At 37.6% G+C, this 5,613-nt stretch overlaps 1 protein-coding gene across 1 annotated transcript in view; it reads left to right on the forward strand.

Moving 5' to 3' along the window:
• The first annotated feature begins 5,483 nt into the window (after positions 1-5,483).
• Positions 5,484-5,613, forward strand: part of LOC149111718 (uncharacterized) — a 1,450-nt gene continuing 1,320 nt past the window's right edge. Inside the window, exon 1 of the mRNA XM_089289853.1 lies at positions 5,484-5,613. This exon is cut by the window's right edge and continues 708 nt beyond it. The gene's annotated coding sequence lies outside the window, so the exon portion shown is untranslated.

Genomic DNA, 5,613 nt, shown 5'->3' on the forward strand with positions numbered 1-5,613 from the left:
TTCAGCTGCCGACTTAAAATTACACAGAAAAACTTCTGTTGTTTTCAAGCAAATTCCCGTTCGCTTGTTGTTTAGATTAATACCGGGCACGGGACCAGATTAAACCACTGGCAAATTTATACGTGCTAGTTGAAACTGCACTCAAACCAAGAGAATCGGAAACGGAAACGGTCAAGACAAAATCCGAATGGAAATCGAGCAACTTCCGTTTTTAGTGGACAAAAAACCCTGTACCAGAATAATTATTACAGTCCTTTTTGCATTTTTCTAAAAGCTAGAGATACAAATAACACGGAAAATAACTTCCCATGGCAACTTGAGAAAATAAATGTCAAAGTTCAGAGATATTGTGCAGAATTTCATCATTAATTTCATTCCATCAGCAATTTCAAATGCTTCATATGAACTTCAAAATCTGTCGCACAGAATTTTGCAATAATTATAATACCTTAATAATCGCGGTAAAAAGTTTTTGTTCACTTGTTACTCAAACTTCTGATGGATTCCTTCTTAAAAACTTTCTATCTTAGGGAGCTACTACCAGACTTTTTGACTTGATCTAAAATCTATCTGGAAAAGAGAATTTGTATGACATTTCTTTGTTTAGAGAATCGCGATGAACATTGTTATGGCAACCAAATGTTTTGAAAAAAAATGATCTAAATTTTGAACTTTCGTCCGTTGCAATGCTTTGTACATTTTTAATGCAATATTATAAGGACACCTTTATCAGTTACTTGTGCATGGAAGCTAACTTTTGCTTTTCTCGCGTCAAATCTAAGATGGCTGATAGAAGATGAAAATCGTGCTGTCATCACCAGGTTCAAAAAGTTTTCGATTTCAAAAAGTTACCCGTATCAAGAAGGTTGTTGAGAACACCAATAGTGGCTCGGGAACTCAACGACTGAACAAAGTGGCACGCAAAGCTACAGAAAACAAGGTCAACAGAATGACATCGATTGCGACATGTTTCGCTTTACCGCAGAGACTTGAGACACAGATGGATGAAAAGTTGGCGTAAATTCTATAATCTATTATTTATTTACTTCTATTTGAAACTGCACTTCAGAAAATTTGTAGTTGCCCCCCTTTTCTGGTTAAAAATACTTAGACATACCTCTTGTTCCTTTTCTAAATCCATGAATACACCTGTAGCGGTTGTCGAGATTACGTTTCAACATGAATCTGAAAGTTAAACGTTTGTGAAACTTTTTAAAATGGTCGATTAAACAATTTAAAGGGATAAAAATTGAAATGTTTGAAGTAACTTGTAGTTATTAGTTTGTAAAACATAAGAGCTCTTCTCTGAAAATATAGAGAATCATGCGAAAAAATGAAATTCACAAGTGTCAGTCTCTCAGCACTAGGAGTACCCTTCTCTGGGCTCACAGCTTTGTTAATTGCCTGTTGTACGGATATGTTTTTAATTATGCATTGGTTTAACTTCTACAATGTTCGCTCACAGAAACTTTTGTTATTGGCGCTCGCTTTTAGCAGAACACAATAGGACTATATGCTTTTCTTCACTCTTTCAGAGCTTCTAAGCTCTCCTGGGGCGCTTAGCCGTACACTGCAGCGCAAATAACTTTATCTAAGGAAGAAAATTGTTCAAGGGACTTGAATCTTCCATGGCAACCAAGTTTTTGACTCCTCTTCCCAAATTTGGCCACAATTTTCGGTTCTGTACATGAAACTTTTTGGTTCCAATGACATTTTGTACCGCGCGTATCTTTTTAAAGAGTTTTAGCACTGATTTGAAGTGCGGCTATTTGAGCCATGAACACCTGGCGCTTTTTCTATTTTTGTTTTTTTTGTGATAACAATAGAATAAGGGCCCTTGAATTAATGTAAAAGCTTAGCATCTTTACATCTTCAATCTTTTCAACATTTGAAGATCCCTTTTCTTATTTTTACCACAAAAAAATGCTAAGTGTTCATATTACTGTAATATTTATGGACGGTTTTCCTTAAAATCCAAGATGTAGTTTGTTGGTGTGTTTGTCCACATAATCCTGAATATGGAATCTAAACTAAATTTAGCTACAGCTTTATCCAAGAAAGCAAAAATCGTATCTATATTCAGAAACGAGAAAAGACTGTAGGAAATGACTCTGGCTACTAGTTAGTGTCCAGTCCTGTGGAGTTCTACTCTACTGTTCTAGAGTTGCAAACCTCCTCAGCTCTAAGCTGTCACAGTTATAATAATACTCAATTTGCACTGCATCCTATGAGAGAATGAAATTTTTGTTGGAAATGAAGGCAAGCGGCTTAGATATTTTCATATTTTAGATTCAAAGATACATTATTTCACGGTTTGTTTTAACTGACTCAATTGCACACGCGTATTATCGCTACCATCGTTACAAAAGGAAAGATTCTCTGCGATCATTATTTGATCATTGATCGTTGATAAAATCGGGTTAAAGGAAATCACTCTCCAGCGATCGTAACGGCTGTAAAATTAACCACAACAGTCTTTTGTAAAACTACAACTCAAAATGGACATCAATTGACAACTTACCTACTAATTCACTGAAAAATGGTTCATGTCTTGAGGCGTTTAGAGCAGACAGTATACCGTGTTCATTACGTGCAAATTCGATGCAAACATTCCCTTAAGCATGACAATTACCAGACTTCTGTTGCTTAAGTCTTTGGTCATTAGTAAATATACTACACTGACGTTAAAAATTAGCCAATGAGCGCACGAGAAATTTGGTAGTAATTGTGTAGGAAATTCACAGCGTATGAGGATCGTAGAGAATTTTGAATTCCTCGATTCTCTATTTTTGAAATTCCCCATAATTCACCCTGTTTGCCACAAAAATTTTGCATAAACTATTGTTGTGAAATTCTCTTAGGAATATGCAGACCTCCCAAGAGTATTTAAATATAAATGTTTATGGGAAATTTGGGGGCAAACGGAGTGGATTATGTGAAACTGGAAAACTGGAAAACAGCATCATTCCATACATTTGGTCAAAGGCGAGACAATCAAGTAGCTAAAGAAGAGGACGAGAACTAATTATCTCCAAAGTATCCCGTATGAGAATATTTCCGAAGTTAGTACGAGGAAACTCGGAGACTTCCGATGGCCATCCTAGATATTTCGAAGGCGATCGCAAATCGAAGCCACTGTACTTAAATAAAAGGCCTTTTGCACTCACTGTGCACAAACAGTAGTTAGATTGTTGAACTGACGGTCCAATTTTCAGTTGGCTTTGGTGACTAAAAGTTATAGTAGCCGCAGTAATCAACTGAACAAGTTTTATACATCTGTCCTCTTATTGATAGTAAATTGCGTGCGACACCACACAGCAGTTACAAGTCCCTCAACACTAAGCTCTCACATCAACATTAATATTCAATTCGTAATGCGCACTATTGTGCATGTGAGCATGGTCTTTTAGTTTGAGCTGAAAGCTAAGCGACTTATTTTTTTTTTCACATTTTAGTGCCAAAGATTTATTATTTTGCGGTTGCTTTCAACCGACGCAAATGCCGCAATCGGTGCAAAAAAAAAAGTAATGTGCTGCCATCGTTGCGATGATATGGAAACCACTCCCTAGTGATCGCAGTTATCGTTCTCAAGAATTGCAGAGATCGAGCAATCATTTTTAATACCAGTTATTGAAAAGATCTCTGACCTTTTTCTGTGACAATCACAGCGATCTATAGAAAGTAACCTTTAGTTTCTTCTCAACAAGTTATCCATTGGATTCATCGACTGCGTTCCTTTATGGAACGCTAGAACTGTCTTATGATACTTTTTTTTATTATATTGGGTGGTTATGGCATTATATTTAGTACTTATGTTATTATATTCGGTGATTAACTCATTATACTCGGTGCTTATGTCTTTATATGCGGTGCTGTCTTCATTATATTCGGTGCTTATTCCATTATATTCGGTGCTTCCCTCGTTATATTCGGTGCAAAGGCCATTATATTCGGTACTTCCCTGTTCGGTGATTACTTCATTATATTCGGTGCTTACTTCATTATATTCGGTGCTTTCTTCGATATGATCGTCACCAGTCTTCGCAAGGGGCCGTACAATTTGGAGGTAGTCTAGGGAAAGCCGGGAAAAACGGGTGTCACGAAAACTCAGAGCCCGAAACCTCAGACCCCGAAAACTCAGACCCCTCGAAATTAAAAACTCAATTGTTATCACTTGAATTGCTCTATGGCCACAATGGGGCGAGATGTTTATTTTCTCCGGTTTATGTTGTCGCGTCGATCAAACGGTGAAAAACAAATATTGAACTTCTCAGGTGTATCGCTGTCGCGTCGGTCAAACAGTGAAGAACTAACAAGGTTTACAGCAGCAGCCGACACTGTTTTTCAAAACAGACCTTTTTTATGAAATTGTATGCAGCAAAAAAATGTGTTGTTCTCTGAAACATACTCGTTTGATCGCAATCTGCTTTTTGACTTTATGTGCGTTGCGTGACTGTCGGCACGTAACCCGCAGAAATTAACAAAATTTAGAAAAAAAAAAAGAAAAAAAGAGTACATAGAGATAGCCATGTTTGCGTTCCAGCTTGTAACGGGAATAGTGAATATTTCTTACAGGAAACAGTAAGTTTCAAACCAAACACTCCTATTGTTTTGTTTTTTCTTTTTTTTCATACCGCCTGGATTAGTTACTTATTAAATCTGCCTCGTGGCGGGGCCTTCGCGCCAGCTTTCAATTTTCGTTCACTCACATTTCGAGACCACACATGGCAGTTCAATCGGTTCGACCTTCACTTGCTTTTTACGTGTTGACTTTTTACGTGCCGACAGTCACGCAACGCACCGAAAGTTGTTATATTTCAAATATATTGAACTGGACTCACTTTCCAGGCGAACATTGATTAATGTTGTGATATTTAAAATGCCTTGAGCTGGACACTCAACACTAAAAATAATTTTGTAAAACTTGTCAAGAACTACGTAAAATCTGTGTTCTTCTGTGCATTGTGTTCTTGTTTGCATATTTAATTAGCTATATTCCGATCTATTGGCTGTAGATTAACCCAACACTTCTTTTATCATTGGCTAAATTTAGATCTGTTGGCTGCATTTCAAAACACAAAACTTTGCACTCAGAAGATATTATTTTGCAGATGCTTTTAATATAACCCGCTCAACGGGTATAATCTCAATGAAAATCGTTTCAAAATGTTTCACATTACAATAATACATCCTTTCCCCCCCCCCTCATACTCGCTCTTGGTTTTTAATTCGCAATCTGGTAGTATGCGAGTTATCTTAGGCCCGGTCCAAACGCCGGTCCAAACGCCGTTCCACTCATGTGCCGAACCAAACTTGATTAAGTTCGACTTTAGCGCGACTTTGGAGCGACGAGTGATTCAGACGGCGTACTTGCGTCGAACTTAATTCGAGAAGCCTATGGTAACAGAAAATATACGTTCTGAATTCAAGAACTCTGTCCAAATAGAAGAGCTGTGACTAACGTTTCGCTGTTATAGCAATAGGGAACTTAAGCACGGGTCGTTTTAGAGGCAACGGCAACTTTAGCGACCGAAAGAGCCTGGGAAGAGAACAACGTCGTTCCCGCCAAAATATAAACGTTAAGCAGCTAGACGAGTTTTGCAGCAGCGACGT

Source organism: Orbicella faveolata, unplaced genomic scaffold, assembly GCF_042242905.1.
Source record: "Orbicella faveolata isolate gen_17 unplaced genomic scaffold, um_ofav_v1 contig_2, whole genome shotgun sequence".
NCBI lineage: Eukaryota > Metazoa > Cnidaria > Anthozoa > Scleractinia > Merulinidae > Orbicella > Orbicella faveolata.